Genomic DNA, 11,163 nt, shown 5'->3' on the forward strand with positions numbered 1-11,163 from the left:
TTCTTTGTTATTTAAAGAGCGCGTTAGTAATATGCGCCTATAGGCGGGTGCACAACGCACATACACTTTGTTTATTACACACACAGGGACGCGCAACAGCACGCAAACATTTTTAAAAATGAAAAATTACATTCCTCCATGTAAATAGCGAACCGCCATGGCGCGAGAAAAAAAGTCAAAATTGTGGGGAAAAAAAAAGTGGTAGCTTTGTTTTTTTTATCCTGTGGTTGAAACTGGCTTCCATAGGTTTGTGTAAATATGTTAAGGGTTTTATTTATTTATTTATTAAAGGTTTTTATTTTATTATTACTATTATGTTTTTTGACTGTTTCAGTGGTTAAGCAAACATTATAGGTGCTAAATTTTCCTCTTGGTTTAACATGTTCTACAAGTATTCTATTTATGTTCTGCTGAACTTCTCAACTTTCTGTTCACAGGTTCCCTTTAAGATAGATACAACTTCAGAGGGTTGCTCTTGGCGAACAAGTAAAAAAAAAAAAAACAAGTTAAAATGTTCTCTCTGTCACATGCAGGTACACAAGAGGTTAAACAGGCAGTCATGACATGGAGAGCACTGGGAATGACAAATATTTCACAAAGACAGCTCTTATTTCATGTCTATTGCTGCACGTGGCCAAGACCTGACTAAAACCCATCCCTCAAGCAACGCTTACCCTTTAAAAGGTTATTGAAAACACCTTTGATAAAGCCATGGACCACACCCAAAACCGTTCCTGAAGAATAAGAACCTCCTGGGAAGGGGGGGGGGTCTCAATCTATCCCAAGTATATTGTAAACATGAACTCCTGGTTAACATATTTTAAGATTGCCTGACAAACACATGGAAATAGATTTGTCACTCACCACAGATACAGATACAGAGAAGAGAAAGCATGAGTCATTACCTGAAAGTACCATTTGAGTCTACAACCACTCTAGAAAAAAAAATGCCATAAACTCTTGATATTTAAAAAAAATTATATCAATATATTCATAACCTACATAAAAACATTAATTTTAATTATAACAAGATGATTTATCTGTCTATAAATTTTGATTCCCCTTTTACAAAACTTTTCACCTCAAAATAATAGTGAACTGTGACTTTAAATTATTTGATCAACAAGAAGTGGCATCAGTTGAGTCTTCAGAAGTGTATTTATCACTCACAAGAAGTTTTTTCTATGCTTTACAAGATTTGTCAAGTTTAACATATCCATCATTATCGCATAAAACAATCTTGATATTGTTGACTGTTTGGTTTTGAATGTTCCACTCATGTCACATTCCTCCCTGTTCAGGATTTTTGAACTTTTCATTCTTTTTGTGATGGTAAGTTTAAAATCACCACAATGAAGAAGTATGACCATAAAAAAGGAATTTACTTAAAATACATTTATTTCAGGCTAAGTATAGTTCAAATCTATTAACATATTTACTGACACATTGCTCGAGACTTACTGATATAAAGATAATAATTAAACTTTATTTGGAGTACTACTTGTGCACAATGCATATTTCTTGTTAATAAGCCTAAAATGTGTTTTAATGTTACTATTGATGAGGACTGTATGATCTTTGAATAATATCAGTCTTAAAATGCAAGATATTTAAAGTGTACCTGAAGTATATTCGCAATAGTTCCACTTTAGAACAATCAAATACGCTTCAGTATATCTTTAGCATTACTTACACAAAATTAAAGGGCATTAAGTACAAAATCAGTTGTTCCAATTTAGCAGACTTTAAGTATACCAGTTTAGCATACTAAAAGTACAATTGCATGGGTATTTTTATTAAGTACATAAATATCCAAATGTATTTGTAGTATACTTAGCATGAAATAAATGCATTTCAAATACATTTTAGTATATCTATTTTTCACTAGGGGAGTATGAAGAGTAAGGTATGTATTTGCATATTATGCTATACCCGTACAAGCACACACACACAAATATTTCACAAAGACAGCTCTTATTTCATGTCTATTGCTGCACGTGGCCAAGACCTGACTAAAACCCATCCCTCAAGCAACGCTTACCCTTTAAAAGGTTATTGAAAACACCTTTGATAAAGCCATGGACCACACCCAAAACCGTTCCTGAAGAATAAGAACCTCCTGGGAAGGGGGGGGGGTCTCAATCTATCCCAAGTATATTGTAAACATGAACTCCTGGTTAACATATTTTAAGATTGCCTGACAAACACATGGAAATAGATTTGTCACTCACCACAGATACAGATACAGAGAAGAGAAAGCATGAGTCATTACCTGAAAGTACCATTTGAGTCTACAACCACTCTAGAAAAAAAAATGCCATAAACTCTTGATATTTAAAAAAAATTATATCAATATATTCATAACCTACATAAAAACATTAATTTTAATTATAACAAGATGATTTATCTGTCTATAAATTTTGATTCCCCTTTTACAAAACTTTTCACCTCAAAATAATAGTGAACTGTGACTTTAAATTATTTGATCAACAAGAAGTGGCATCAGTTGAGTCTTCAGAAGTGTATTTATCACTCACAAGAAGTTTTTTCTATGCTTTACAAGATTTGTCAAGTTTAACATATCCATCATTATCGCATAAAACAATCTTGATATTGTTGACTGTTTGGTTTTGAATGTTCCACTCATGTCACATTCCTCCCTGTTCAGGATTTTTGAACTTTTCATTCTTTTTGTGATGGTAAGTTTAAAATCACCACAATGAAGAAGTATGACCATAAAAAAGGAATTTACTTAAAATAAATTTATTTCAGGCTAAGTATAGTTCAAATCTATTAACATATTTACTGACACATTGCTCGAGACTTACTGATATAAAGATAATAATTAAACTTTATTTGGAGTACTACTTGTGCACAATGCATATTTCTTGTTAATAAGCCTAAAATGTGTTTTAATGTTACTATTGATGAGGACTGTATGATCTTTGAATAATATCAGTCTTAAAATGCAAGATATTTAAAGTGTACCTGAAGTATATTCGCAATAGTTCCACTTTAGAACAATCAAATACGCTTCAGTATATCTTTAGCATTACTTACACAAAATTAAAGGGCATTAAGTACAAAATCAGTTGTTCCAATTTAGCAGACTTTAAGTATACCAGTTTAGCATACTAAAAGTACAATTGCATGGGTATTTTTATTAAGTACATAAATATCCAAATGTATTTGTAGTATACTTAGCATGAAATAAATGCATTTCAAATACATTTTAGTATATCTATTTTTCACTAGGGGAGTATGAAGAGTAAGGTATGTATTTGCATATTATGCTATACCCGTACAAGCACACACACACACAGATAGCCTGGAGACTGTTCATAATATAGCTAACTTGTCATTCATATGTCACGTTCAGCAGTGGCAGACGTGTATCTGTATATGTATAAGCAATGTACTATTTGACTTCAACTTCTCCAAAAAAAAAGTTTACTTAAGGGGAGACACTGCAGGCAAAAACACTGTTTTTTCATGCACCTGTCAAGTTTGAGATTTTGGGCTTTTTGGTTTTTCATAAAGTGTTTTTTCAGACTAGTGGAAAGAAAACATCCAAAAGACACTGTTAAGTGTTTCTTTTATAGCACTTTATCTATTTGTGTCAATAGATTTAAATTACAACACATATTTTTATTTTTATTCTGTTTTCTCAAAATGATTTTTTTCTGCTACACTGAGCCATAAATCTCCACTTCAGTAGCACTTACACACACCAAACTTTACATTTTTATTCCTGTCTATATTCTGAAGGTTTTTACAGAAGGATTTGTTCATATATAATTTCCTTGATTGGCAGCAACATTTTAATCCCCCAAAAAGTGTGAAAATATAGTGTTTTCTGTCCGTTCTAAGCATTTTCTGACAAAAATCTAAGTGACAAAAATGAGATACCCAAAATTCCCTCTGTAAAAAACTTTTGACTCTAATATGTCAAAAAAATTAAACAAGAATTTTGAAACTGACATAATCCAGTGTTTAGATTTTTGTACTAGAAATGTATGCAAATTAGCGCATATTTCATTAAATAATGACTCATTTGCATATCTAAACCTAACATTTTAGAAAACTTGTAATACAAAAAATGTTTGCAATTACCAATGTAATCAATCAGCTGGGTAAGTAAGGCGATAACTATTAGTTATTTTTTTTACCCTATACTATTAGATATTTTTTTCTAGAATTGCGAGTTTATTTCTCAATACTGTCTTTATAACACGCAATTGCAAGTTATAAAGTTAGAATTATGAAATATAAGCTTGCAATTGTAAAAATGTTTATTTTTGTAAGAAAAAATGTAATATTGTAAGAAAATGTTTTTCCTCAGAATTGAACTTTCGAACTGACAATTGAGAATTTATGTCTCTCAATTCTGAGAAAAGAAGTCAGAATTGAATTTATATCTCTCAATTCTGAGAAAAGAAGTCAGAATTGAATTTATATCTCTCAATTCTGAGAAAAGTCAGAATTGAATTCATATCTCTCAATTCTGAGAAAAGTGCAAGCAGCACAACAGTATTCAACAGTCATAATAATAATAAGAAATGTTCGTTGCGAACCAAATCAGCATATTAGAATGATTTCTGAAGGATCATGTGACACTGAAGACTGGAGTAGCCTAATGACTGCTGAAAATTCAGCTTTGTATCGCAAGAATAAATTACATTTTAAAATATTTAGAAAACACTTAAATTGTATACAGTGGTGACCAATATTGTTAGAACTCCTGACAGATCTGAAAAAAATTGACCCTTTTTTTTTTGCTTCCAAAACATGACTTCATTTCATAATGTTCATGAAACATGCAGATGGTTGTACTGTTTTTCTTCACTTTTAACTGTAATATTTGGCATGTCCACCTTTTGCAGCAATTACAGCAGCACATCTCTCTGGCATAGTGTCAGTATATTTCCTGAGAACTTCAACACTAATGTTATCCCATGCCTTGAGGTCCGGCCTTTGAGGGGGGCAGTCCGTCATTTGCAATGTTCCAGCAGATTCCTTCCATTGCAGGCAGTTCTGGCAATAGTTTGTTTTATGGGTATTGTAATGGCCAATTCAACAAAAACAACTGAAACCTCTTAAATATGCCAAGTGTCATGTGACACTGAAGACAGGAGTAATGATGTTGAAAATTCAGCTTTGCTTAACAATAATAATAAGCAATAATATTTCAATTAAAATGACATTTTTTTTCTGTATTTTTGATCAAATAAATGCAGCCTTTATGAGAATAAGAAATTGTTCCCAAACTTCTGAACGGCGCTGTATATATTTCACAGTATTACTGTTTTACTGTATTTTTGTTAAATGCAAAAGACTTTTCACAAACATTACAAAATCTTAATTAAACCAAACATTTGATTGGTAGTGTAATTCTATGAAATTATATCTAAATATAAATAAATACATGATTTAAAAAAAAAATTTCATTATATTCATATTCATTCATTCACCCAATTAATCCTATAATTCAATTGTTTGTTTAACTTAATTCAAAATATCTATTATAATTTCTCCAAATTCTGCATTTAGAACATTTTAATTTAGAGAACTGTCACTTAGAACTGCTTTTGTGAGACGTGATTTTGAAATGTTTATCTTGATCAAAACCAAAATGCAGAACAAATTTCTTTCGAATAGAAAGGAATCAAATGAAACTAGATTAACATTATGAAACCCCACCCATTTTTGCATAAACTAGGTGTGGTGACTGATAACATACGAAACAGAGCAACTCGTTAGGACAACAAACTGAAGGGATGTGCACTAACTAGTTCTTAATGCATTCCATACAACTCCTATCAAAAGAAGACATTTGCCTGTGCTCGTTTTACATCTTTTACTTGCACTTTCAGTTTTCGTGTCATAAGCGCTACACAAAAAACTGACTTACGGAAGCTTTTGAGAATAAACAAACCATGAGGAAAAAAAGATTTATGAGGCGTTTCGAACAACATGTATATATACATAGTGGTGAAATATTTGCATTTGTATAACATTAGGTCTTACATCCGTCTTTTGCCAGCAACCTTTTGTGTCATTGTTGCAGTAGAAACAACAGATGAACATGAACATTTGGGGTTGCAACCAATGAACTTTGAATTGCATCAGACACAGGAGAATATAAAAAAAAACGGAGAAAGCTAGACAAAAAGAAGGAAATTAGAAGAAAAGGGAGGGATGGGTCACCCAATGGGTCACTTGCCACATTCCGGATGTGACCTCAATGTCCTGATAGGCTGAAATAAAACCAGGGAGGTTTGGGTGTGTCTATAAGAGCAAAGCTGGTGTGTGTGTGTGTGTGTTCAGATGCTGTACTGGGCCACATTTCCTCATAGAGCTTAGGCAGGGCAGATTGTTTCCTGACCATCCCATGTGAGTGTACATGTCTCTCTGCCCACTGTGCTCCTAAAATAAATGTGTCTAGTACATTTTTACTTGTTTTAATGCATTTATTTTAAGCAGGAAACGAATATGAATATGAATATTACTATTGCACTTCCCTTATTAAATAAGCCCTAAATAGTAAATATTAAATGTTGCTGTATAACATCAATTATACATCAAATCAACCCCAAATATGATCCCCTTCAAGAGGGACCCCCTTCTTAAAATTATAACACAAAATGTTTGATACCATTGAAATTTCATAATTCTCATCATCAATTTCAATATTACAAAAAACTAATACTCTCCTGGCTTTCGGTTTGGGGCGGGAGGTAGCACTAAAAACTGTCTACATGGGAGGATTGATATTTATTTGGATAAATGGGGGGGGGGGTTGCATTTCTGTAATCCACAGTTGTAGCAAGCAGGGGGTTAGATGAAAATATTATTTCTTGCTTGCAAATAAGAAAATCAGTAAAGTGTCATAAAAAACTATACTTAAGTAAACAAACAAAATATGTCAAGCTTACTGAAAACAGGAAAACTATACAATAAGACAAAAAAAAAACAATAGAACAAAAACAAATGAAATAGATCTACGTGGAAAACTTGAAGCACTTGAAATAATGGGGGTTAGAAATCGCATTCCGCATTCCACTCAGTAGAAATCGCATTCAGGCACCAATTTAAAATGCCCAAAAATTGCCAATTTGACAATTCAGCACTCACGCTCTGTGTGAGAAACATCTTTACGTGTGTGCATTTCAGGTGTGTGTGCTCAACCCGTCTCTCTAACAGTGCGCACCTAGCCTATACCAACATTTTCGGTGCTTATTGCACTTGAAGGGTTTAAAATCATTTGTTTTTAAACCACAGCACTTAAAAACATGCTGCCTTATGTCTCTCATGGGACAAAGAGGATTAAAACATATTTAAATGACAATAGTCCAAGTTTATCTGGTTTATTATGCCTATGATAAACTGGACTACCTTCTCAACTGCACACAAATGCTCTGCCAACCAGCCATTCTCACAACATGATGGTGACTTTTGCACAAGCAAACCCATTTTGTAAAAAAAAAAAACAGGCGTGGCAAAATACAAATCCCTAATGTGGCCAAGTGGAAAAATAGGTGTGAAAAGTAAGTAAAGGAAAGGTGACGAGGAAGCTGAACAACAGAATGATGGCTTTGCCAACAACTATTCTGATGCCTCTTTTATGAAAAGATGTGTAGATAAAAAAAAAAGCATTTGAGCCATTACACAAAACAACGGAGCTAGACTGAAGTGAAATTAAAGACAGGTGAGAAAGCGAAAGTGGGAGGTTGTGTGCATGTGTGCGCTAGCACACTTTGTTCGGAATTCATTTTAGATGGTTAAACTGAGCTTAACTGGCACTTACCTGGAAAGCTTGGGCACTTGGCAAGCAAAAGACAGTTCATGACAGCTGAGGAACAAGTTCTACAGCACTTTGTTCATAGTTAACATGATTGAGAAACAAAGGAAAAAATAACTTATATTGCTACACAGTTTTATTATAAATTACTGTATAAAATGGTCCATCACTTCTATGCTTTTGGAAGAAGTATGTAAATATGCACCTCTTATTAAGTAATTTGTGCATATACTGTCTTTTGGCTTTGATCATAGATGGTGGATTAAAATCTTGTGGGCTATTGCACATCACACAGATTCCAGGGCTGAAGTTAAAACACACTGCATTTGCAAATGGCTTAAGAAATGTTTGATGAGCACTGATGAATGTTGTGTAACAGTTGATGTCATATGTCACATGACGACATCCAGTTCACGTCCAACACAAACACATCATGACAGCACTTTCTTCAATCGGTTTAGGTTATTAATAGCCTATTACAGGATTCTTGAAAACTCGTTTTGGTTCAGAACCCAAATGGAAGCCATTCCAAGTCTACCAATTTATCTTATGTCTACATAAATTTGAAGTGATTTATATTAAAATTCTTCAATGCTATTTTTACATTTGAATTAAATGTGATCATATACTCACACATACACACTCTGAAATTCTATGCATGGGAAAAAATACAATCAGTGGTATCCCATTTGAACTGAAATGATTTCACTTTGTTTTCTGCTTATCCTTAAATTAATTCCAAACTGTTTGCAAAGACTTAAGCTTTCCCAAATCTGAATGAGTTTCTTTCTTGTGTTGTTCAAAAAAAGATTCTATTTTGAAGAATGTTGCTAATCAAACAGTTGATAGTAGCCACTGACATCCATAGTATGGAAAAAGAAACACTATGGAAGTAAATGGCTACCAAGCACCTTGCAATGCAGTCTATATTTACTTTTTTACAAATTGGCGGGAAAAAAAATGGGGCGTTCTGAAGAGCATAGTTACTGTGATAGGAAGCAACTTTTCTGTAGAAACCTGTTCTGTAGAGTGACAAATTTCACTTCTCTTTTTGGCAGACTGATAGGCAAGTCTGGGTTTGGCAGATGCCAGGAGAACTTTACCTGCCTGACTGCATTGTGCCAGCTGTAAAGTTTAGTCAAGGAGGGATAATGGTATAGGGCTGTTTTTCAAGGGTTGGGCTAATGCTTTAGCATACCAAGACATTTTGGAAGTGCTATGCTTCCAGCTTTGTCGGAACTTTCCAGCATGACTATGCCCAAGCGCATAAAGCAAGATCCATAAAGACATGGTTGGATGAGTCTGGTGTGGAAGAACTTGACTGGCCTGCACAGAGCTCTGACCTCAACCCCAGCGAACACCTTTGGGATGAACTGGAAAAGAGACAAGGAGCCAGGACTTCTTGTCCACCATAAGTACCTGACCTCACAAATGCTCTACTGGATGAATGGACAAAAATTCCCACAGAAACACTCCAAAATCATGTAGAAAGCCTTCACAGAAGAGTGGAACCTGTTACAGCTGTGAAGGGGGTCCTAATGTCTATGTACTGTATTTAGAATGCCATTAAACATGTGGTTTCCTAATACTTTTGTCCATATATAACTTCATTTGTTCATGTTAAAGAGAAGGAATATGTGCATTATTTGGAACAGCTCATACAGATGCTTTCAGTGCTGAGACCGAAAGAAATTTACTTGGTATTTACCTAACTAGTACTTACTTTAGATCCAGTCAAAACCAGATGCAATGTTGTATAATGCAACTTAAGTCTGACTCAAGAGAACATCTGATTCAACAGACCAGAGCCAACATTTTCGGTGCTTATTGCACTTGAAGGGTTTAAAATCATTTGTTTTTAAACCACAGCACTTAAAAACATGCTGCCTTATGTCTCTCATGGGACAAAGAGGATTAAAACATATTTAAATGACAATAGTCCAAGTTTATCTGGTTTATTATGCCTATGATAAACTGGACTACCTTCTCAACTGCACACAAATGCTCTGCCAACCAGCCATTCTCACAACATGATGGTGACTTTTGCACAAGCAAACCCATTTTGTAAAAAAAAAACAGGCGTGGCAAAATACAAATCTCCCAAATGGCCAAGTGGAAAAATAGGTGTGAAAAGTAAGTAAAGGAAAGGTGACGAGGAAGCTGAACAACAGAATGATGGCTTTGCCAACAACTATTCTGATGCCTCTTTTATGAAAAGATGTGTAGATTAAAAAAAAAGCATTTGAGCCATTACACAAAACAACGGAGCTAGACTGAAGTGAAATTAAAGACAGGTGAGAAAGCGAAAGTGGGAGGTTGTGTGCATGTGTGCGCTAGCACACTTTGTTCGGAATTAATTTTAGATGGTTAAACTGAGCTTAACTGGCACTTACCTGGAAAGCTTGGGCACTTGGCAAGCAAAAGACAGTTCATGACAGCTGAGGAACAAGTTCTACAGCACTTTGTTCATAGTTAACATGATTGAGAAACAAAGGAAAAAATAACTTATATTGCTACACAGTTTTATTATAAATTACTGTATAAAATGGTCCATCACTTCTATGCTTTTGGAAGAAGTATGTAAATATGCACCTCTTATTAAGTAATTTGTAACTGGAAAAGAGACAAGGAGCCAGGACTTCTTGTCCACCATAAGTACCTGACCTCACAAATGCTCTACTGGATGAATGGACAAAAATTCCCACAGAAACACTCCAAAATCATGTAGAAAGCCTTCACAGAAGAGTGGAACCTGTTACAGCTGTGAAGGGGGTCCTAATGTCTATGTACTGTATTTAGAATGCCATTAAACATGTGGTTTCCTAATACTTTTGTCCATATATAACTTCATTTGTTCATGTTAAAGAGAAGGAATATGTGCATTATTTGGAACAGCTCATACAGATGCTTTCAGTGCTGAGACCGAAAGAAATTTACTTGGTATTTACCTAACTAGTACTTACTTTAGATCCAGTCAAAACCAGATGCAATGTTGTATAATGCAACTTAAGTCTGACTCAAGAGAACATCTGATTCAACAGACCAGAGCATGACATGGAACTGCTCTTTGGTACGACACACACACACACACACTCAAAAAACCAGAGGGAAACTAACACTGTAAAGCAATAAATCAACATAACTAGCATCCATTTAAAATGTTTTTAATGCATATAATAAGAATAATACTCTCAATAAAAACCAATAAAAATAAAGCACTTCATCAAGAATGATGTTTTTAAACAGATGAGACGTCTTTAACAGACGTCTTTCCAACACTGGGAAACACAAATGGAATTCTCCAGAACAGCACATGAAGTCAAAGGGTAAAGACATATTGTCACGCAAATGATGCAAGATGA

The sequence above is a fragment of the Sinocyclocheilus rhinocerous genome, unplaced genomic scaffold (assembly GCF_001515625.1).
Source record: "Sinocyclocheilus rhinocerous isolate Xijiao unplaced genomic scaffold, SAMN03320098_v1.1 scaffold681, whole genome shotgun sequence".
Classification (NCBI taxonomy): domain Eukaryota; kingdom Metazoa; phylum Chordata; class Actinopteri; order Cypriniformes; family Cyprinidae; genus Sinocyclocheilus; species Sinocyclocheilus rhinocerous.